This window comes from Silene latifolia, chromosome Y (genome assembly GCF_048544455.1).
Source record: "Silene latifolia isolate original U9 population chromosome Y, ASM4854445v1, whole genome shotgun sequence".
Lineage (NCBI taxonomy): Eukaryota > Viridiplantae > Streptophyta > Magnoliopsida > Caryophyllales > Caryophyllaceae > Silene > Silene latifolia.
Window position 1 is genome coordinate 92928884 of NC_133538.1, and position 25551 is coordinate 92954434.

At 40.8% G+C, this 25551-nt stretch overlaps 1 non-coding gene across 1 annotated transcript; it reads left to right on the forward strand.

Annotated features, from left to right (window-relative positions):
* Nucleotides 1-12865: 12865 nt before the first annotated feature.
* On the forward strand, nucleotides 12866-12972 carry LOC141635000 (small nucleolar RNA R71). Its single transcript, XR_012539712.1, has one exon. It is a non-coding gene; the product is annotated as a small nucleolar RNA R71 (small nucleolar RNA).
* Nucleotides 12973-25551: the final 12579 nt, after the last annotated feature.

The following is a 25551-nucleotide window of genomic DNA, read 5'->3' on the forward strand; positions in this document are numbered from 1 at the left end:
TGAATTAGGGAAAATGGGGTTTTTGCATATAGTGATTGTGTTATGTTGATTAGACGGAGACTTGGTAGAGGAGCCGTTCTTGATCGCTTGCTTGTATTCCTTGCAGTTGTGCTAAGGTAGGGTTTTCCTACTCAGTTCCTGTTTAATTGATTTGAGATGTTTTGTTGTACTGTGTATGATTGTTGTCTGCTGATCATTGTTGGAGTGTTGGTGCGGTGGTGGTGTGGTGGTTGTTATGATGTTGTGATGATTGTGGTGGAGTCACTTGCGGGAATGGCTTCACACCCTAGTTCGCCCTCCGTGGAACCCGCCACGGGAGGGGATGTGCACATTAAGGGACAGGATTATCGCTCGTTGATGTGCGGGATTTAGGTGGGGATTGGCTGCGGTCCCCCACTGGCGGCGAGGATTACCTATTGCGATGGGTAATCTGCCAGGGCTACACACTTCGGTGTGTAGTCGGTTACTGTGTGAGATCGGGAGACCGGAGTTGGAGGATGATCAACTGGTTGCTTTATACGCTTGTCTTACTTTAATTATTCAGTAACTGACCTCGTTATGTTTTGTAAAATCTGTAGTGATCCATTCGGGGATGGTGAGCTGATTGTGACAGGTGATGCAATTGATGAGCTTTGGGGCAGTTATGGGGAGTCACCACGCAAACTTAGTTATCGCTGTCAAGAGTTGTAGTTTTTATTTCATAATTGTTGGTTTTGGGATAGTTGTTTATGTCGGATTTTGAGACTATGTAAACTTTACTTTATCATACTTTAATAAATATGTTTGGACTGTTGCTTTTGATATATACTAACCTCGAGCAACCGAGATGGTAACAGCCTTTCATGCTAGGGTAGTCCTTGGTAAGGTACCTTGGTATGAGGGGGTGTTACAAAGTGGTATCAGAGCCGACAATTCCGGCACCTAAAACTAATGAACCCAATGAACTTATGGAGTCTAAATAAAATGAACCCAGGGAGAGTTGTTTGTAGCTACCGCAAGGACTTGGGAGAAGTCCCTAAGTCGCACAATGGCCCTCACAATCTCAAGCCGGTCACCAGGGGGAATTTGTTGTGTGTCTATTCGATGTATGTGTGTGGTATGTGGAACTTGAATGGTTATATCATGTGGTAGGAGGTGTGATATGTGGAAATATGTGTAAAACATGGTGGAATTGGTTGAAACCGATTTGGTATGAAATATGTTGGCCTGTTACGTGCTTATTACATGGCTTTTAAGATTGATGTTGTATTATATATAACTTTGGGTAGAAAGGCATGCATAGGATATATTTATGTACTGTTTTAGCTCGTTTTGGCATGACTCGGCCGAGCAGGGCAGGTACTAGACCGAGTAGGGAGCACTCGGCCGAGTAACCAAGCACTCGACCGAGTGTTGTTTGGCAGTGAGTAGAAGTGGCTATTGGAAGTGTTTACTCGACCGAGTATTTTAGCATACTCGACCGAGTAGAGCATACTCGACCGAGTGTGGTTTATACTCGACTGAGTATGATTCTCGTGTTTTTGACGTTGGCTACTGGAGTGGATTACTCGACCGAGTATCAGTGATACTCGACCGAGTAGTCCTTACTCGACCGAGTATCACTATATACTCGGTCGAGTTCTTCTTTGGCGGAGGGTCATTTACATTTTGAGCCGTAGGCTTTTGTGCTTACGTTTCTTTACTTCTTATCAGCTCAAAATACCGCCAAAGAGGACCGCCGCACAAATTGAAGCATCTGATATGACTATCGATGAGATAGCTCGCATGATCGAGCAACAGGAGGCTCTCCTTAAGGCTCTTAAGAATGTGGGTAAGGGTGCGGAGAAACCGGTGGATGCTACCCAACTTAGCATCATCATTGCTCACTTTAACCCACCTACTTATGAGGGCGTTGGAGAACCAAAATTGCTGGAAAACTGGCATCGTGAGATGGAGAGTCTTATGGAGGTCGGTAAGTGTCTGCCAGAGTTAGTGGTTAAGCAGGTGGTATAATACCTGAGGGGAGAGGCTGCTGTATGGTGGTAGAACTTCAAAGAAGACGCCAGAGCTTACTACCAGGTTGAGTGTTTAGGGGCTATACCATGGTCAGGTTTGAAGAGTGCTATGAGGGAACAGTTTGTGCCGAGCATATCCGTCACAAGTTGAGATCTGAGTTCGATTCCTTCACTATAACTGATGATATGACAGTCACCGAGTACTATGACCGGTTCCTTGAGTTATCTCGCTATGCGGAAGACATGCAGTTAGGGCAAAGGGGTTTGACTCTTCATTTCGAGAGGGGTTTGTCAGCCAAGATCATGAACCGCTCACCAGCTGGAGTTATCACTGATCTTAAGGATGCGTACCTGAGGGCTGGCCAAGCTGAGAGGTTGGTAGATCTCTCTAAGGAAGATACCGAGAAAATTGCTGCTGAGAAAAGGAAAGCAGAGAGTGGGAATAACAATCAGTCAGGTAATAAGAAGGGTAACTTTAATCAGGCTAGAGCGTTTTCTGGTGTAGCTGGTTTTCTGGAGGATCACGAGCTTGGGATAGAGGTGGTGGTCGGAGTGTGAGTGACAACTTGAACCTTTCTTGCTTCAACTGTGGTGGCATAGGCCACAAGAGACGTGACTGCACGAGTGCCAGGACTGGAGGAGGCTCGGGAGCTTTTCAGGGGAATTTCTCACAGGGTCCGAGTAAGAGCTTTGCTAGCAACCGGCAATCTGGGTCATGGGGTAACAGTGAAGGGCATAGCAACAATGGAGGTTTTAACCGTAATAGTGGAGGATCTTACCAGTGCCCGAACAACAGTGCCACCCAGGATTCGGCAGCTAAGCCGAGTACTTCTAACGCCTCGGTCCAGGGAGGAGGTCAGAAAAGCAGTGGGAAGCTCTTCATGATGGACAAGCAAGAAGCTCAGAACGATGCACATGTAGTCACCGGTACCTTTCTTGTTCATAATACACCGTCTTTTATTTTGTTTGACTCGGGGGCAATGATACTGTCGTTTGTGTACCCAAATAAACCCAAATATACTAACGGAAGCTAGCGATAAGTAGGGTCGATTCTCCACATGGAGGCAAGATATCTGTCTAAGGTCCGTCTATTTAAGTCACAATATGGGGGGTTTTAATTTTATTTCTAAACTACAGAAGAATTAAGGGAAAGAGAAATAAGGCAAGAGAAATAAAAATGAGAAAATACGATAAGAGTGATCAAATAAGAGAGGGTATGCCAGGATTTCGGTTCACCATGGTAGTCTATCGACTCAATTACAAATAGCCTAGACAATCTACTGTGGGATGGATAAGGGAAAGGTCCTTCTGGTCCACTTTCTATCCTAGATTTCCACTAACTTAACTTCCGTCCTCATTAGGGTAATCTACTGTTCATAGCAGGTCTATTTATATCAATCTTCCGATCCAGGAGTAAAGTTAACCAGATTAATGTAATTCAGAAGCGTGCACTCAACTAAATTGATGTTACAGTTAAATTGCTATGGGGACAGATTCTCACATGTAAATTATCTAGTCTATTCACTACATCGTCACAGTCCTACCATGGATTCCCTCATCCTAACATATAAAGAATTAGCTACTCATGTTATTAATGGTGTTAACAATAATAATAATAATAAGTATGCTAATGGAAGACATGATAAAACGATAATGATCAGGCATTAAGAAAACTAGGGCAAGAGTAATAAAGGGAAAACAAGAATTTAAGCAAACAAGAATTAAGATGAGATTAAAGAGGAAAGAATGATTACAATCTTTATGAATTCGGCGTAGAGAACAATCCACAAAGAAAGAAAAAGGTAAAGAGATTAAGCAGTCAAGGAAAGAGTAATTAAGAGTATGAAAGATAATCCTAATGACCTAATTACGACTTCCTTATATAGGGAAGAGTAATACTTAACAAAATAAAACAACACGCGCTTAGCAAACCCACATAAGTCGGCAAACCTCTCGATCGAGTGGATTCAGACCACTCGATCGAGGTTTTCTCCAGCATATGTACTCGATCGAGCAGATAAACCTCTCGATCGAGGAACTCCAATAATCACCAATTCGATCGAGTAGATAGAATCACTCGATCGAATCCTTGTGTCAGCCAAACCACTCGATCAACCATCAATTCTTCTCGATCAAGTGCTTTTCCATCAAATCAGCCTCTACTCGTCTTTGGCAGCGTCAAATGACTATCCTTCACGCACTCCAAGGCATGACTATCGCTCTAATATTCCCGTCTCCTTATAATGCATACTAAACAGGACGAACTTGGCGCGGTTTCACTTCTTTCAGGTTCATTTATGCAAATTAGACAAAATAAACCAAAGTTGCCAATTCGGGGCATTTTGCAATACATAACGATACAAAAAGGCATAGAAATGCGTGCAATAAAAGTGGTCGGTCCGCTTTGAGCTTAGATTTCGGTTACTTGTCGTTAGGAGCACCTAGACCAAAACAATATTTATAACTTTACAAACAACTCTACTACTAGTAAAGAGGCAAGTAAAGGCCGGATCCCAAGGGACAGGTATTGATGTAGGATTTTCGATTTCAAGTAGTGGTGTCTAGGGGTGTCACAATTTAGGTTGAGATAAGAAGATCACTAAACTAAATAACAATAAAATTAAACAAGCAAGATGACTAAAATAAGATGTAAACAATTGATTAAAAGCACTAGGGTGTCATGGGTTCATAGGGGATTCATGGGAATTGATCATACAAACATATTCTCAAATTATAAGCAAGCAATTATTATTGTGATAGGATCGAGTTGGTTTATATCTTACAATCCTAGGAAGGTTTGGATCCCGGAGCCGAATTGATTAGATTGTACAACACCTACAAGTCGACTTAATCCTCCCTACTCAACTATATGCATGGTCTAATGAGACTCGAGTTGGTTTATGTCTTACAAGTCTCATTGAAAAGGTAAGTGATGGGTAAAAAATGCAAGGATTCATAGGCTCGTATTTCATCAAACATAACATGTGCATAAGTTGAGATCACAACAAGCAACCAAATAAATTATGAAAACATATTAAATTAAGCATAAATCATCCCCCATGTTGGTTTTCCCTAATTACCCATTAACCCTAGTTAAGGAAACTACTCACTCATTATCAAGTTTGACATGTTAACAAAGTTGTCAATCATATTAACAACGCAAAACATGATGAATAAATGAAGATGATTAACAATAATTGAAAAGGGATTAAGAGGATTATACCTAATGATGATTCCAAAATAATAATGGAAATAATAATAGAAGTACTTGATGATTGATGGAAGGTTGTCAATCTCCCAATAAACCCAAATAATCTTCAATTACCCAAAATAAAAGATGAACAAAAGAGAAATTAAGGAAATGAGATTTGTATTAATACTTTATTAGAAGTTGATTACAAGATTAAAGAGAGATTAGAATAATATAAACTACACTAAAGATTGATAAGAAGAACATGATAATCTAATTAGACTAATGGGGTATTTATAGTGGGGATTAGGTGAACAAATTAGGGTTACTAAGGGCTTAAATGACGATTAAGTCCTTGAGAAATCGCTCCTCTCAAGAAAAGATGCGGGTCTCCTTTTAGCTAGTCTTCTAAAAATATGCGCATCTCGAATGAAGAAAGAAGAGGACGTGTCTCTCTGGAAGACAATCCGAGCGTCCAAGGGTCGGGACAGGCGGATTGGGGAGCTTCTGGACGGGCGGCCTGGTGGTTTGGACGAGCGTCCAGGGGAGCTGCTAGACGGGCGTCCCGATGGTAAGGACGAGCGGATCTTGGCTCATCTTCCTTTTCTTCTTTTCTTCTTCCAACAATCCTCCGGGATTTTGTCGGGGTGCAAGGATCTTCTTCATCATTGCCCATCTACTACATTATGTACAAAGGCCTTCTAGGCTTGTCTTCTCTTAGATGCTTGGTCATTAGTTTTGATCAATTTAGCTCTATTTTGCCATGAAAATGCAAGGTTTGCACTCCACTCCTACCAAGGAAACAGAACCTCAAAGAATATGCAAAACAAAAGACTAAAGATAGTAAATGAGCCAAATATGCACTAAAAAGCATAGGAACGAGGCTAATTCGGGGACTAAATATACTTAAATATTGATCACATCAAATATCCCCAAACCGAACCTTTGCTCGTCCCGAATAAAGAGGTGACAAAACTAGGACGCTTATTTAAACTATCCTACTAATATAGCCGATATGAGACAATTAACGGGTCTCACTCCACCCCTTCAACTCACTACAAGACAACCATGAGGTAGGATGCCTTCTTGCAAGGCAAGGTGGGTCTTTCCAAAATGGCGACACATCCAATCATTAAAGCACACAAAATCAAGTAATGGATGCATCTACAAAAAGAATAGCCACATTTCTCATCTAAGTGGCAGAAATTATCTAAAGGGGAAGCAATTCAAGGGTACACACTCTTTCATAGATATGGTTTCTTCAAATTACTAAGCCTAGAAGGATACCAATAAATCACCTCCAAGTTGTGTCAAGTTAGGATACCTTTGTCCTCAATCGTTAAATGCTTTTGTCAAGAATAGACTCCCTATGGTGTTAGAAACACTGGACGATCGCGGAATTCTTCTTCTTGCCTAGACAAGAAGAAGGGTCGTCCCCTCTCTACCATGCACAAAAATGAATACGATGGATAAAGGGATCAATAGTAATTGAGTTTTATTTGGGAGTTTGTTTTTGTTGTTGTTTTTCCCCCCAATTTCTTGTGGCATATAACTTTTGAGTACACTTTCTTTTTGCCATTTCTTTTGATTTTTGGCATTTCGATACGTGACAACTTTTCAAATTTTGCATTTTCTTTTGAACATTTTCAAAGTCACCCCAATTAGTAACGAGGGTGGCTTATATTTGAAGCATTAGGAGTCTATTTTTGCTCTTTTCTTTTGATGCAATTTGCAAACTTTTTGGCTTTTCATTTCAATTCTTGAACTCAAATTTTGAACAATTTTTTTTGCCCATTCCCTTTGATGACAAAATGTGGTAGAATATGGATGAATGATGGTTGCATGGTTTCAAGGGTCACCTTGGAATAAACGGTAGCCAAGGAGTTATCACACCACAAGGTACTCTTGACTAGGCCTTAATCCATGGGTCAAAGGATACTAGCATGACACATCCTAGGGTGTTTTACAAGTATTTTAACAAGCAAGGTCTTAAGAAGAAAAAACATCTACTAGGGCCTATATACACTTGTCAAGCTTCCCAAAAAGATGGTTTCACAAAATTTTTCCTAAATGCAACTATATGCCATTATGCAACTAACATTTATACATCCTAATGCACATGCTTCTACCAACTAATATGCGAAATAATCTAAATGCAAGTCCTAAATTCACATTGTTTATACCGCATCAATCAAAATAAAGCCACATAGTTATTAACATAAAAAGGAAAAAGGAGATTGGAAAGTTCATACCATGCGGTCTTCAATATCTCCATGTCTCAGATGTGGCGTAGTCAATCAATGTGAACAAGGATGAACAAACACAATATATATAAAACAATATATACAAGTCTACACTACAAAGGAAATGAACTTGTTTTTGGATTTTTCGAAATTTTTGATTTTTTTTTTGGATTTTGAATAAAAGTCAAGTTAGAATTTCCCATCCTCACACTAGTATGGGCATTGTCCTCAATGACCAATACGATAGGAAATTATGCAATGAATATGCATGATTTCTAAACTAAATGCAAACTATACTAAGCTACACTACATGATGCATATGTTTTTGTTATGGCGGAGCGAATAATTTAAATTAGCTCCCAATGCATATGCATGGACTTCCCCAAACCAAAATAGACATTATTTCTAATGTCATGAATTTCGGGGGAGTTTATGCGAATGCAATGCATGAAACTAAAGATTGTCATTTTGGATTTTATAAGTCGGGAACAATAATAATGAACACCTTAATGAAGCCAAGGTGTTAGTCCTCCAATGTTGCTAGGACTCCACAAAATGAATGATCAAGATAAAATAAAAATAAGAGAAGTAGACAAACCATAAGGGAGGTGTAAGAATGTAGGAGCCTCCAAAGTTTGCTAATCCTCACCCATCATATCATCATCATCATCATCATCATCATCATCATCATCATCTCTTGAGGCATCATCAACCTCCATTGATGTGGAATCATGTCCACTCTCACTTTCACTTGCTTGTTCTTTGTTACTTTCCTCTTCCTCTTCTTGAGCTTCTTCTTCTTGAACCTCTTCTTCTCAAACCTCTTCTTGGTCACCACTCTCTTCAACAACAATCTCCTCTCCACCCGGTCTACCACCACTAGGAATGCTAGGAAAAAATACTTCCCTATCCGCCCAACTAGGCAAAGGACAAGACGGATCAAGAAGTCGTTGGCTAGCTAGATGTAGGTGGGGCGGATATTGGGCCTTGTAAGTATACACTCTATCATTGTAAGCTTGCTTGTGCATTTCCCTCATGAGTAGTGTCAAGTAATCATTTCCCACTTTGACATCCTTGGGTTTGAACTCGTGGTATTCAAATGGGTAAGGTGGGGTGATAATGGAGGAGGAGGGTTCGGCAATTTCGCCCCTTTGTTGTTGAATGATATACTCGGTCTCTTCGCAGAGTGGGAGAAGGTAGTTCGGTCGGTGAACATTCAATCGATATATTTTGGAAGGCAAGGTGAAGGATCTAGCTTCATTTGTTAACCATCCATATTTGTCGTCAAGAGTGTCGTGCTTGACCCACTTGAACTTGTGAATCAGGGTGTCCATATCAACAAGATGGCCTCCTTTAACCGGCACATAAGTGTTGTTTTTTGTTGAAATCCCGATTAAAATGCTTAGCCAAATGGGTGACTAGTCCTCCATTGACAATAAAGGCGGTGCCTTCTTTGCCACAATCGACATGAAGCCATCGTTCACCCAAAAGTCTTAGAGCATTGTATGGCTTGGTAAATTCCCTCCCAATGTTCAAGGCCGACTCAAGAAGAATACAATCAAGTTTGGTAAGATGATTTGTGCCATTTCTAGCTATAAAAGTATTCTTAATGACCTTATACCATACTCTAATGCCCGGATGGTGGACTAAGAGAGCACGACAATCATGAAAGCGTATGAACTTCTTTCCGGAAATTGCCATCCAAAGAGGAGCGGGGTCATACTTGATAGGAGTCTTTGTATATTTCGGGTTATCACTAAGGCCTAATATCTTACCCAGTTCTCCATAAGTTATGCGTCTATCAACATTTTCAAGACGAAACTCGCTGTTCGTTTGAGTCTCCACCCTTGTGACTTTCAAAGAACTTAAAAATTCCAAGCTGAGGGAGGGGTATGTCAATTCTTTCATTGTAAACAATTTACCCAATCCCATAGACTCAAAGAAGGTTTTGGTTTTTTCAAGAACTCCCAATTTTGACAATGTATCTTCACAAATAAACTTAGTAGGCATGATGGTTTTCTTAGCAAAGAGAATTAATTTCTTCCTATGAGAGTCGGAAGTGAAAGTTACCTCCGGATAATTGGATAATTTTTCAATGACCGGAGTTGTTGATGTTGTAGCTTCCATAGGGGGATCTTGTTGTTGAACCTCCAACCTTGCCTCATGGACTACCAATGCCTTTGACAATTATTTTGCTTGAAGAGCTAGTTGCCTTTTGAAAAGTGTCTTCTTTGGGGGTGCCTTGTTGCCCTCCTTTAGTTCTTGGCATTCTCCTTTACTTGATTACACCAATGAATGGTTGAAATCTTCAATTTTTAGTGATACCCAAATCGATTTAGGATGAATGAATGTTGCTTTTTATCCTAAAAAATCGACTCAAAGGTTGAAGATTTTGGTGTTTTACTCACTTGTTCTTGCAAAAGGAGTGATTAATTTTTGTTGTGAGGAGGTTTGGTTTTGATTTGGTTGAGTTTGGTTGAGGAAATTTGATTTTGTTGATGGAGAGGATGAGGGTTTTTTTTGGTAGTGGGTAGTGTTTGTATGTTGAATAAATGAGAATGAATAAGAGAAAAAGGGTTTAAATCAACCGTTATATTTGAAAGTGCAGCGGAGGACGAGCGGACCAGGCATCGGGATGCTCGGATTCCTCAATGTTTGGCTCAGGAAAAGACGCCACAGGACGAGCGTCTTGTTTCTAAGACGAGCGGATTCCTTGGGGAGGAACGAGCGTCTTTCTGAGTGGACGCTCGGATTCCTGTACAGAGAAAATCCCAGATTTTTTCTATTAAAAAGACGAGCGTCTTTTGTGAAGGACGGCCGTCCAGACTGAGACGAGCGGATTCTCAGCTGAGACGCTCAGATTCTTTTACAGACCAGTTTTTTGTATTTTGAGCTCTACCAGACGAGCGTCTGGTGACTTTGGATGCTCGGGTTCTTCAGGACGAGCGGATTGTCCGTTTGGCCGCTCGGATTCTTCCCTGACCTCACGGATTCAGGTCCATCCGTGGGTACTTCGTAACCCGTGTCATTTTCATTCTTCAATTCTCGCGTTCTTCATTGTAGGGGCACTACAAAGGCATGAATAGCCTAGGCAATTGCTATCCCCACACTAAGGTAAAGCACTACACATCAATAAAATCATAAGTCCCTCCCTCACTTCTCTCAAAATGATGAATATCTTGATCAAGGCACAAAAATATAAATCCAAAAATGACAAAAATACAATGTAATAATTGAAATACAAGTTAGGGAGTTAGAATATTTACAAATGGTGGTTTAGGGAGGACTCCACCAAACTCTCATCCAATGTGAGATGTCAAGGGGGCATGTTCAAGGTGTTGTTAATGTTACACAACACCTTGAAGAAGTAGTCGAAAGCTTGCTCATTATCATGATAAAGGTCCTCAATAGATTTTTACACTTGTTGTTTTCCATGATGGTCTTGGTTCATAGCATTACCAATATAGGGATTGAATATCCCTTCGAACCCATCATCCCAAAGACCGCAAACTTCGTCTACTTGATCACTAAAAGTTTATTGAGTTGATAGAGACAACTCTCCTTCTTTCTTGTCTTGGCCAATGAGGCCATCTTCTTCACTTATCATGAGTGATCTTTTCAAGCTCTCATTGTTGCTATTTCCTTGTTCTTTTGATGGAGCATCATCCACTTTCTTTTTCCATTGAAATTCCAACTTCTTCCTATCATCCTTCCGGCTATAGTGATCAACCATAAAACATGGCTCATGCAATCGGGGAGCTCTCATGGTCTTGTCAAGATTGAAAGTGATGGTTTCATCTCCTACTTCAAGGGTGAGTTCTCCATGCTTCACATTGATCACCGCTCCCGTGGTGTGAAAGAAAGGTTTTCCTAAGATAATAGGAATGTTGGAGTCTTCTTCCATGTCAACAATAACGAAATCCACCGGGATGAAGAATTTTCCAATTCTCACGGGAACATCTTCCCATACCCCTAAAGGTGTCTTTGTTGATCTATCCGCCATTTGAAGCGTGATGTTGGTACATTTGAGTTCTCCCATTCCTAGCCTCTTACTAACCGAATATGGCATGACACTAACACTTGCCCCAAGGTCACATAAAGCTTTGTTGATTGTAGTGTCACCAATAGTGCTTAGAATGGAGAAACTTCCCGGATCTTTGAGTTTTGGAGGTGAACTCCCTTGAAGTATGGCACTTCTCACCTTAGTGAAGGCAATATTCTCAAGCTTCCGGATTGATTTATTCTTCGTAAGGATGTCCTTCATGTACTTTGCATAGGCCGGAACGTGATTGATCAATTCCGTGAAAGGAATCGAGACTTCTAAATTCTTCACAATTTCCATGAATTTTCCATGTTGGTCATCAAACTTAGGCTTAGCTTGACGACTCGGGAATGGAAGTCTAATCACAATGGGCTCCTTCTCTTTAGCCTTTTCTTCACTTTTCTTTGAAACTTCTTGATTGGTGGGTTCTTCTTCCCTAGAGTTTTGCACAACTCTTTCCTTGTCACTAGTTTCCACAACTTCATCCTCAACTTGCTTATTTGGTCCTTCATATCTCGTACCACTCCTCAAGTGAATGGCCCTAACCGTTTCGGGTCTTGGGGGATTACTTTGAGGTGGTAATTGCCCCTTTTATCTTTGAGAGTTTGAAGATGCTAGTTGGGTCATTTGAGTTTCCAAAATTTTTGTGTGGGCTAGGATGTTGTTGATGGTAATGTCTTTTGCTTGGCTATCTTTTTGCATTTGAGTGAAAAATTCTTGTTGATTCTTTTGCATTTGGAGGACCGCTTTTTGAACATCAAAACCTTGGTCATTTTGTTGATTGTATGGAATTTGATTTTGATAACCTTGGTTTTGGTTGTAAAAGGGTCTTTGATTTTGGTTTCTCATGGGAGGTGGGGTGTATGTTGGTTGAGGGTTTTGAACATTTTGGCTTTTGTATGAGAGATTTGGGTGGAATTTGGTGTTTTCATTGTAATAGTTGGAATAAGGGGTACCACTTTTGTATGCTTGAAAAGCATTCACTTGCTCATTTGTTCCCCTACATTCACTTTGGTCATGTCCCAAAGTTCCACAATTCTTACATATCCCACTTGGGGTTGATGAAGATGCCACCATGGCATTAACATGATGCTTTGGTGATTTTGAGGCTTCTTCAAGCTTAGCCATAGCCTTCTCAAATTTCAAGTTGATGGTATCAATATGAGCACTAAGTTGAGCACCCAATTGAGTAATAGAGTCTACTTCATGCTTTCCTCCTCTAGTAGCCTTGCGAGGTCTACTATATTGTTAATTATGGACCGCCATTTCCTCAATCTTGTTCCAAGTTTGATTATCGTCAACTTCGGTGAACATACCATTTGATCCCATGTTTAGAATGTTTCTTGAGTCTTCATAAAGACCATTCCAAAATTGTTGTACCAAGAACCACTCGCTAAGTCCATGATGAGGACATGATAGACAAATTCCTTTGAATCGCTCCCAAGCTCCATACAAAGATTCTTCGTCCCTTTGCTTAAAACCCGTAATTTGAGCTCTTAGCATGTTAGTCTTTTCCGGAGGGTAGAATTTTTTGTAGAAAACTAAAGCCAACTTCTTCCAAGAGTCAATTCTAAGAGTAGCCTTATCAAGGCTCTTCAACCATTGTTTCGCGGTGCCAATTAGAGAAAAAGGAAATAAGACCCATCGAATTTGGTCTTGAGTCACTCCGGTTTGTGAAATCGCATCACAATAGTCACAAAAAGTTTCCATGTGGGAATGAGGGTCTTCACTAGGCATCCCCCCAAATTGGCATCTTTCGACTAATTGGATAAATGCGGATTTTGCAATGAAATTTCCGGTTAAGTGTTGTGGTGTGGGAGTTCCATTGGGTAGGTTCTCCTCGGTTGGTACGGAATGTGATGAAAACTTAGGCATTGTGGGTTAATTGTGTGATTGATTTTGTGTTGGGTTCTCATCAACTTCTCTTGCAAAAGGGTTGATGAACTCAATAGTGTTTGGTTGAATGTCTACAACCTCACCAATACCTCTAAAAGTATTTCTAGCAAGTCTTCTATTGGTTGTCAAAGTCCTTTCAATTTCGTGAACAATGGGTAACAAGTTACCTTGTGATCTTCTAGACATGCAAAATATCAAACAACTCGAAAACAATTAGAACAAACCTTTAGGAGTTTTACTTCTCCAAGGCAAAGAAAGACACAACTAATAACAATCAAAGAAAATCAAATCAAGTTAACACCGTCCCCGGCAACGGCGCCATTTTTGGTCGGTCCGCTTTGAGCTTAGATTTCGGTTACTTGTCGTTAGGAGCACCTAGACCAAAACAATATTTATAACTTTACAAACTACTCTACTACTAGTAAAGAGGCAAGTAAAGGTCGGATCCCAAGGGGCGGGTATTGATGTAGGATTTTTGATTGCAAGTAGTGGTGTCTAGGGGTGTCACAATTTGGGTTGAGATAAGAAGATCACTAAACTAAATAACAATAAAAGTAAACAAGCAATATGACTAAAATGAGATGTAAACAATTGATTAAAAGCACTAGGGTGTCATGGGTTCATAGGGGATTCATGGGAATTGATCATACAAACATATTCTCAAATTATAAGCAATCAATTATTATTGTGATAGGATCGAGTTGGTTTATATCTTACAATCCTAGGAAGGTTTGGGTCCCGGAGCCAAATCGATTAGATTGTACAACACCTACAAGTCGACTTAATCCTCCCTACTCAACTATATGCATGGTCTAATGAGACTCGAGTTGGTTTATGTCTTACAAGTCTCATTGAAAAGGTAAGTGATGGGTAAAAAATGCAAGGATTCATAAGCTCACATTTCATCAAACATAACATGTGCATAAGTTGAGATCACAACAAGCAAGCAAATAAATTATGAAAACATAGTAAATTAAACATGAATCATCCCCCATGTTGGTTTCTCCTAATTACCCATTAACCCTAGTTAACGAAACTACTCACTCATTATAAAGTTTGACATGTTAACAAAGTTGTCAATCATATTAACAAAGCAAAACATGATGAATAAATGAAGATGATTAACAATAATTGAAAAGAGATTAAGAGGATTATACCTAATGATGATTCCAAAATAATAATGAAAAGAATTATAGAAGTACTTGATGATTGATGGAAGGTTGTCAATCTCCCAATAAACCCAAATAATCTTCAATTACCCAAAATAAATGATGAACAAAAGAGAAATTAAGGAAATGAGATTTGTATTAATACTTGATTAGAAGTTGATTACAAGATTAAAGAGAGATTAGAATAATATAAACTACGCTAAAGATTGATAAGAAGAACATGATAATCTAATTAGACTAATGGGGTATTTATACTGGGGATTAGCTGCACAAATTAGGGTTACTAAGGGCTTAAATGACGATTAAGTCCTTGAGAAATCGCTCCTCTCAAGAAAAGATGCGCGTCTCCTTTTAGCTAGTCTTCTAAAAATATGCGCATCTCGAATGAAGAAAGAAGAGGACGTGTCTCTCTGGAAGACAATCCGAGCGTCCAAGGATCGAGACGGGCGGATTGGGGAGCTTCTGGACGGGCGCCATGGTGGTTTGGACGAGCGTCCAGGGGAGCTGCTGGACGGGCGTCCCGATGGTAAGAACGAGCGGATCCTGGCTAAGCTTCCTTTTCTTCTTTTCTTCTTCCAACAATCCTCCGGGATTTTGTCGGGGATGCAAGGATCTTCTTCATCATTGCCCATCTACTACATTATGTACAAAGGCCTTCTAGTCTTGTCTTCTCTTAGATGCTTGGTCATTAGATTTGATACATTTTGCTCTATTTTGCCATGAAAATGTAAGGTTTGCACTCCTCTCCTACCAAGGAAACAAAACTTCAAACAATATGCAAAACAAAGGACTAAAGATAGTAAATGACCCAAATATGCACTAAAAAGCATAGGAACGAGGCTAATTCGGGGACTAAATATGCTTTAATATTGATCACATCAAAAAGGCTAAAAAGACTATATAAATTGCACGTATCAAATCTCCCCAAACCGAACCTTTACTCGTCCTCGAGTAAACTAAATGCAAACTAATGGAACGGGAATGAAATCTCAGAGCTAGCTATAACTAGTCTACTTGAACCAATTTAATGCAAACGAAAATTAACAGTCATAGCTACAACAGTCAATACGCAAACGAGTTATAAGATGTCCATAAAAAGCTGACCTATCGACCTTGCAAGACCAACAAAATCGGACTCTCACGGGTTCACTCTTCTCTCATGAAGCAAAGGGTGAAAAGAGAATACAGTCACTCACCTAAACTGCGACGTACATAATATGCATGCAACAAAAATGACAGACGATTCAAGTACTATGCACACATTCCAACCAACAATATCCGTCACAGCCGAGGGCTTACAAATAATATGGGAAAGTGAGGCTACAGGTGAGAAAAGGCAAAACAGATTATGGAAATATGGAGGTAAAGCGTCAAGCCAGTTCCCTAACAAGACCAAATAAGACCATCCGAATCTCAGCTGACTAGAAAATAAAGTGCAAGTACCCTTCATTGGCACACAACTCACTAATCAAATACACTATCTCCTCAAAAAGATATAAATAAGAACAGAGGAGTGAGACCGTCACAAACTTCCCTTTTTTAATACGGTCTCATTCTTCAAAATATGATTTTTTTCATTTATTTTTTCTTTCTTTTTTTCTTCTTCTCACGTCTGATTTCACTTTTTTCAAATTATATTTCTTTTTTTTTTCACACGTTTTTTTTTTCTTTTTCACGTCTTTTTTTCCTAATTCCTTCTCATTTTTCTACCAACTCCAATCAATAAAAACAGCCCAAACTCGCAACATGATAAACATACCACAAAAGTGACACTAAACTAGCTTGACTGGGCAGGCTAAATTTTGGGTGTAGCTAATGGGTCAAAAAGGCTATATTTGGCTAAAGTGGAGCTAAATGGGTGAAAATGAAAGAAGGGGAAAAATTGCAAGCACCTCCCTGCATATGACACCGACCACAAACCCGAATGTATGCATTTGACAAGAAATCGAATTTCATAAATGTGCAAAAGTGATGAACATGTTATGCAAGGAGTACTACTCTCAATTTCTAATGAACTGGTCATGAATGTCACCAGTTATATGGCTCTAAAACTCAGAAATTGTAAAGTAGGTTGCCAATCTATCAGGTCAAGTCTACACAGTCAACTAAATTTTTGACATTAACTCGTAAATATGCGCAAGACATAGCTAATAACTATCAATAAAAATGCAAGGCTCAAGTAAAAATGACAAATTACAGTGCAATATCATCACGGAAATCGACCGTTCCGACTCAACCTATATGCAAAATGAAACGTGAATATTTTTTTGAATGTTTGAATTTTTTCTAATATTTTTTTATTTTTATGATTTTTAAAAGGAATAAATACAATGCAAGCAGAAAAAGGAAACGTGAATGCAAAAACAAATGCAAATGCAGACACAAAGGATGCTTTACCCTCCCCAAACCAAAACGGACAGCGCCCTTGTTGTCCTCCAGCATACACCAGCAGATATATAATGGGAACGGGGTAAAAAAAACCAATAAATGCATGAAAAACAATAAATAAAAAGGAGATAAAAATAAATAAAAGAGCAAGATTGTACATACAAAACACGAACTTCCCCAAACCAGCCAGAAAACTGGGGAAATGAGTAGACCAGTAGCTACTCGTCGCCATCGTCCTCCACGTCCTCTACCGTGAAGTCTGGGTCCACCTCCTGCTCCCTCCTCCTCCCCTCCTCAGCTCGTACTCTCTCCTACTCCTCCTCCTCAGCGGTGTCTACCTCGCTGGCTGGCTATGGGTAACCCTCAGCTGGGTACCGATAGAAAGATGGGTGTGGCCAGCCCTCAGGGACAGGACGTCCTCTCCTCATGTGATACTCGTATAGAGGGAACAAAGCAAGTGCAATGTCCCGCTCCAAACGAGCCTGCCTGGTAAGAAGCTTAAGAAGCAAACCGTCACGACGCCCTTGGTCTAGGACCGTGGACGCCTCAAAAGGTGGAGGCGGAACAAAATTAGCCAGATAAACCGGTTGTGTCTGGTCAGGTGCAGGAGTAGGAGTGAGAGTAGGGATAGGGGTAGAAATGGCCGTGGAAGTCTGGCCACCCGTAGAAGGTGTGGATCCCTCTCCGGTCTCAGGTCTCTTCCGCTTCTTAGAAGCGGACATGGTAGGAGATGGAGCAAGTGGGAGGTGAAACATGGGTAGTGGTGGGGGTATCCTACACCTAACAGTAGGCAAAGGGACAAGACGGGGTAGGGTGGTGCAAGGTAAGACCTCGGACAAGGAACCACATATCTTCCAAACCTGCTGGTCAGAAGCAAGCCAAGTCATGGACAACATAGCTGCCAGGTCAAGGTACCTATCAGTGTCTAGGTGCTGTAAGTCACGAGGGAAGGCGGGGAAGATAGATCGGGCAAGAAAAGTGGCTAAGCCACCGTAGACAATGGTGCCCGAAATATTCTGCCCCACAGTATGAAAATACTGAGCAGTCAAATAAGCAACGTTGAGCACAAAGGGGCCCTCGCTATCGATGTTCAGATAGCCCCCGAGAATAGATAACTCAATGTTATTCACATTTTTTTGTTCTTTACGGCAAAAAATGGTCCCACCAATGAGACGCAAGAAGTAACGGGCCGGGGGAAGGTGGATGTGAGCGAGCTTGCGCTCCGCATAAGGTATCTGTGCCAAGGTCCGTCACAAGATGCATAGGACCTTCCTAAGAGGGTCCCAGTCACCGGTAGAAGACAAGCCTAACCTACTGCCAAACTCCTCTAGGGTCCAAGTCGTGGTCCGGTTAAATAACCAGAAGGAAACATAAGAACTACGAGGGTCAGTGGCGTATGCGTCGGCAGAAAAGGTGAAAGAGCTGAAAAACTCGAGGGTCAGCTCCCTGTAGGTCGTGTCACTCATGGTAATTAGGCTAGCCATCCCCGTCCCGTTCAATATCTCAACTATGGGCTCATAAATATCTAACCTCTCAAGCGACTTACGACACAAAAACTTCGTTGAAGCAAAATCACAGCTCTCTAAAGCAAAGAAACGAGTACGATGTATAGCGTTAACAAAACGTACCTCGGGGTAGTCGGGGTGCGGGTCAAGAGACTTATCGACACGGATCGTGACCCGGCCAGTAGTGGGTGTGGCGCGTCCGTGACCCCGTCCTCTAGTACCTAAAGAAGAAGCCCGTCCAGTAGCGGGGCGAGGTACTAAGGCAGCCCGGTAAACGGCTGTGACAGCTGGTGACCACGCAGCAGGGGTAGTCACCGGAGTGGGTACAGTACCAGAAGTAGAGGCAGTGGCTGTGCTATTAGACGAAGCAGAAACAGAGCTAGCAGCAGTGCTAGAAGAAACCGTAGAGGCTGAAACAGAGCTAGCCATAACAGAGACGGAACTAGCAACAGCAGCAGAAGTAGTACCAACAGTAACAGCTGGAAAAACGGGGGTACTAATAGTCGGAGTGACGGTGGTGGCAGTAGGAACCACCGTCTCAGTTGAGGATGGAATAATAGTCGAGCTAGTCGAGGGAAGGGAGCTACTTTCCATCCTAAGCAAGTAAGCAATGGGGAAAAACAATCAATTAAACAAATTAAACACAAAAACCCCCAAATCAGTCGGATTTTTGAACTAAACCCGCAAAACCCTAAACCTTAATCCTTTAATTATGTCGAAAACAAGCGATTAAACAATAAAGGAATGAAGGGAATACTTACTTGACGATGAACCCACAACAATAAGCTAGAAAATCGACAAAGAAAAGCAGCAAGAAACGGATTTTGATCGAAAAACCCGAAAACCCTAATTCCCAAAATTAAACGCAACAAGAACGAATTTTAAGGGGAAAAATAAGGGCAACTGTCGATTTAGGCACAAGGATTATAATGTGGGTGTTGGATTTGGTATGAGGGAATGATTAATGGAGGAATTGGGGAAATTTCGCACAAAATATCGCATACAAGGGAGAAAAAGTAGTTAGAATGAAAATAAGAGGAAGAGAAAGGGACTTCCTGCATATAATAGACAACTTCACTTGATCGAGTGATTTAAAACCACTCGATCGAGAACGCTAGCTTCCATTCTGCTCGATCGAACAACTTGTCTCTCGATCGAGTACTCCTTCTTTTTGACACTTCGATCGAGTGCCTTAAACTACTCGATCGATCAACTTCCTTGGGCATTCCTCTCGATCGAGTATAAAAAGTACTCGATCGAGATGTTTTCTCGTGTAACTTATCCCAATGCGATATAAACTCCCCCAAACCTGCATAAAAACACGCAAAAACATAACCCGACAATACCAAATTACAAAATAAGCAGTCTAAAGTCGACATTCGCTAAGCTAATTAGTCTAAAGTCTAAAAGTTCTAAAAAAACGCGATAAAGAAATCCAACGGGAATTTAAATTTTACAAATTATTACACGGGGCATTCCCCGCTTATTGCCCAAAACACTTCAGTAGCCCACAGGAGGGCTTCTAACTGGAGGAGGTCCCTTAAACATCTTTGACCGTCCTATTTGATCTCCATGAGTTTGAATTTGAATCAGTGGAAGGAGAGTAGTTGACGTCCACGTATGCACGAACTTTCTTCTTCCCTTTGTCGTTCCCATTAACATTGACATTGGCATCTCCATTCTGATTGACTTTAACCGCACTTTGACCGTTGACAACTCCAGCACCCACTCCATCTGTACCTGCAGCAAGGAAAACAGAAGAATGTTCCTCCTTTTCGCTCTCAGTCCAAGGCGGAGGGGTTACAATAGCAGCACAAAATTCAACTTTCGCAGCTGGAGTGTCTATATCTGAGTCAGTGGAGGATAGGGAATTACAAGGTTGAACTTGCATGGGAGCCCTACGAGATTTGGACTGATGGAAAATCAACTCCTCGTTTCCGACCTGAAATGTAAGTGTCTTGCCCCCGACATCGATCACTTCACGAGCAATGAATAAAAATGGTCTCTCTAAAATAATAGGGGTCTGAGTGTCCTCTGGGATGTTAAAAACTACAAAATCTACGGGAATAAAGAATTTCCCGATCTTGACAGGTATGTCCTCTATACCTCCTAGTGGTCGTGATATACTACGGTCGGTCATTTTAGTGCAATTAAATTTGGTCAAACCGAGTCTCCTAGCGAGAGACAAGGGTAAGACGCTCATGCTAGCACCTAGATCGCATAGCGCGTTATCAATCAAATGGGTGCCTATGTGGCAAGGAATTAAAAAGCTACCCGGGTCAGTTTGTTTAGATGGTAACTTATTTTCAACTAAGGCAGTCCCTACTTCAGTTAAAGCTACCATCTCATGATCATTTATGTAGCTCTTACGTGTTAAAATTTCTTTCATGAATTTCATATAAGAGGGTACCTGGGTAAGCAGCTCGGCGAACGAAACATTAACATGTAGGCTTTTCAGGATCTCAACAAATTTCCCGAATTGTTGATTAGCCTTGTTGTTCTGTAATCCCCTTTGAAAGGGCACAATGATAGGAATTTCGAGCCCTTTATTCCCTTCTTCCAATGTCTCAGCGGGTTCAAACTCTTTTTCACTTGATCGAGTCTTTTTACCTCTCGATCGAGGCCTTTCAGGTGACTTTTCACTCGATCGAGTATTAGCATCTATTCGATCGAGTTCCTCTATATCCACATTGTTCGATCGAGGCACAATTTTGCTCGATCGAATAGATTCTTCCGAATTTTCACTCGATCGAGTGGTTTCACCCTCTCGATCAGTTCCTTGAATACCTAGTTTACTCGATCGACCACCAACTCCATTCGATCGAGTGTTTTCTTCAACATTTCTACTCGATCGGCGACCATAAATCAGTCGATCGAGAATTTTCTTCGTGCTAGGCATATTTTCTGCATTAGACGACTGTTCATCATCCGCAACAGCACTCCTCGAGTCTGATATGTCCTCAAAAGTTGACAGTTTGGTCTTTCATAAGAACGGCCACTTTGCAGGTTAATCAAATTTATCGTCTCGTGTGGATTTTTCTCAGATTGAGATGGGAAATGACCCAGTTTCCTCGTGGATTAGCTCACAACCAACTGAGCAACTTGAGTTTTGATGTGACCATAATTAGAGCATATTTAGTCCCCGAATTAGCCTTGTTCCCATGCTTTTTAGTGCATATTTGGGTCATTTATTGTCTTTAGTTCTTTTTTTTTGGTGAAATGTGAGCTTTGATATATTAATTAATCAGAAAAACATTACAACATTGTCCAAAATTCCGCATCAAGCAGACCATTACATAGCACCTACACTAAACACTAATGTCAATGCTAGTTAGCCACTGCCTGTCTCTTGATTGCACAATCTCCTTCAGTTTCTGCTTGACTCTACCCTTGACCTGCTGCTGTATCAGTCTGATAACCTGAGCAGGGCACCTGAGCTTGAGTTCCAGTCTGCATTGGTTCCTTTCCATCCAAATAGTATACTAGTAAATCGTTCTGGTAAGGGTGACCACCTGAGTCTGCAATTTTAAACAATTACCTGTCCTAATTAGCAGCTTCTTCTGGAGCCAAAATTCTAAGCCTGTAAGAATTTGCTGACTATAGGCACAGTAAGCAAATAAATGAGAATGAGTTTCAGGCCCCCCTTCACATAGAACACAATTATCAGTAGCAACCACTCCTAACTAAGACAATTTAACTCTTGTATTCAGAGCTTGTCTGCAAATCAACCAAGCAATGAAAGCCTGTTTGGGAACATTCCAATCATTCCATACATCCTTGTACCAAGGTACAGAGGGGTGTGAACCCAGCAACCATTGGTACCCAGAGCTTATAGAGTAGCCTTTAGGGTCAGCTACCCATTGATTACCATGAAAACCACCAGAGAGAAGTCCACGAACCTTGCAAATATTCCTCCAATTCCAGTTGGAATCTTGAGGAGGGTGATAATTTTCCCAATCAAGGCCTTTCATATACACATGGTTTATCCATAAAACCCAAAGTCTGTCTGCTTTTGTGTATATCCAATTAACTAACTTGCCAACAGTGGCCACATTGCACACCCCAGCTTCTTTGATTCCCAATCCCCCCTCTTTTTTGCTGCAACACACATCATGCCATGCCACAAGAGGAGATCTGTGGTACTCAGTGTCTCCATTCCATAAATAATTCCGACAGATTGCCTCAATTCTCTTAATCACTCCTTTGGGGATAAAAAAATAGAACACCAGTAGTTATGCAGAGTATTGAAAACTGAGTTAATCAAAACCAGCCTCCCTACATAACTCAATTTCCTGGCACCAATACTCCTGACCCTTGAAACAATCTTCTCAATCAGCACATTGTAGTCATCCCTAGTTAATCTCCCAGCCTGGATAGGAACACCCAAGTATTTAAAAGGGAGCTTACCTTCAGTGAAACCAGAGATCTCAGTAATATCCTGCTTCAGACCTGATGTAACACCATTAAACACTACCTTAGACTTAGCTGCATTAACCCAAAGTCCTGAAGTAGCAGAAAAAGTAGCCAAAGCCCTTAGCAGCAGCATAATAGATTGAACCTCTCCTTTGCAAAACATCAATAAATCATCAGCAAATAGCAAGTGGGTCAGCTTAAGGCTCTTACAAAGTGGGTGGTATCTGAAAAACCACTTATCAGTTGCATACATCAGAACCCTAGAGAGATATTCCATGCAAATACAAAAAACAAGAGGAGACATAGGGTCCCCTTGTCTCAACCCTCTTCTTCCTTTAAAATATCCAAAGCTTGCCCCATTAAGATTAAGGGAATAAGAAGTACTAGTAATGCAGGTCATCACTATAGTTCTAAACCTAATAGGGAAATTTAAGGCCTCCTACATCTGATCCACAAAAGGCCATTCAATAGTATCATAGGCTTTTTGCAAGTCTAGCTTGAACATGCACCTAGGAGAACCCATTCCCCTAGAATAGAGTCTCACAAGGTCCTGATAGATAAGAATATTTTCAAGTATACTCCTTCCTTTAACAAAGGCGCCTTGGTTTTGACTAATGATATCTGGCAAAACTAAGGCAAGTCTAGAACAAAGAATCTTAGAAATTGACTTGTAAATCACATTGCAGCAAGAAATTGGTCTGAAGTGCTTAACACTTGTTGGTCTATCCACCTTAGGAATCACTGTGATCACAGTAGAATTAATCTGGTTCAAAAGCTTTCCAGTTGAGAAGAAATCAACAATAGCTGCACAGACCTCCTCACCCACAATATCCTAAGCATCCCTATAAAATTGGCTATTAAAGCCATCAGGCCTTGGTGATTTACTCTTGGGAATGCTAAAAATACCTTGTTTGATTTCCTCAACTGTAACTGGCCTATACAAAATATTCCAGTGTTCATCTGTACAACATGATCCCCTTCTAACCACAGACATACTAACAGGTGCAGTAGCAGTATTAGTACCCAGCAAATCCTGATAATAAGATAAGAAAGCACCCTGGATATCATCACCCAATACACATAACTTTCCATTCATATCCTCTATATGCAAAACTATGTTCATCATTATCCTCTTTCTGATAGCTTGATGGAAATAAGAAGTATTCAGGTCACCTTCTATGGACCACTGAATTTTAGCTTTCTGAATCAAGAAGCTATCCCTAGCTGAGATAAGTTCCTTTAATTCAGTGGCCAGCTCCATTTCCTGTTGAATAATCTCTAAATATCCAGGCTCATCCACAAGCTGTTTCTGAAGGTTTTCCAACAAAGTACTTGCTATACTGGTACTATTCTCAATATCAGAGAAACAGGACCTGTTCAAACTCTTGAGCACTGGTTTTAAAGCTTTCAATTTCTTAATGAGGCAAAACATTTTAGTCCCACTGTAAGACCTACCCCAAATAGTAGCTACTTCACTAATAAAAGTTTCAGCTTTACCCCACATATTAAAGTACTTAAAACTTCTCCTCCCACCAATTTCAATATTCCTATCCACTACAGTACATGGACAGTTATCAAACATGCCCTCGGGATGGAAATGGGCCACATAATCCCCATATAACTCCATCCATTCCTGGTTGCCCATGGCCCTATCAAGCCTGCTATATACCCTATCTACAGGAGCCTGCTTGTTAGACCACGTATACAGGGCACCTGTAGCTTGTATATCCTCCATGCCACACAATGAGACACACTCCTGAAAAAACTTCATCTCTGCTTCAGTTGTATTCCCCCCCAGCCGTTCAATAGGAGACAAAACAGCATTGAAATCTCCCACCATAAGCAGGGATCAGTACAAAAATTAGCAGTCTCCTTCAAAAAATCCCAAAGAGCATTTCTATCATATAAATCATTGAATGCATATATCATTGTTAAATAAAATTTCTTCTGATCAACTCTAGACTGAACAAACATATGAATGTGTTGAGGGCCATAAGATAAAAAGGTAATATCAAACCATTGAGGCTTCCAGAACACCCAAATTCTCCCCCCCCCCCCCCCACCATGCTTACTACAATTAGTGGAAACACTCCATCCTTCACATATAGAGGTATCTTTCTTAAGTAAAGTACTTGGCTTAAGTTTAGTTTCCAATAAACCAAACAATCCCACTCCATGATTATGCATAAACCACTTTACTACCTTCTGTTTATTCAGGTCATTGAGACCCCGGACATTCCAAAATCCTAAACTATGCATGAGCAACAGTTGGGGGGTCCTTACCACTTTCAATTACACTTCCACCAGGCGTAGTAGATTATATCAAAGCATCCTTGAAGGTATAGGGCTAAATTTGCTTGATAATCTAACTCCTTCAATACCCTCCTGCCTAGTCATTCTCATAATAATCTTTGTTGGGGTAGCTTTAACAGGCGTTGCCCTAACCTGTGACAAAGGAAGAAACACAGCAGGTGTGACTATAATTGGTGAAATTACAGTCTCCCTGGTAGCAGGTGGAGCCTGCTGGTTAGGTCTCCACACTTTCTTCTGTTGATGTTTAGAATCTTGTGTCTTCCTCTTCCCCTCAAATTTTCCTGGTTTTCTGCAGTGCTCAGCATCATGACCCAACCCTTTGCAACTAGTATAAGAGACAGGTCTCCATTCATAATCCACTGAAACACTCACCACAGACCCATTCTCATCCACAAATT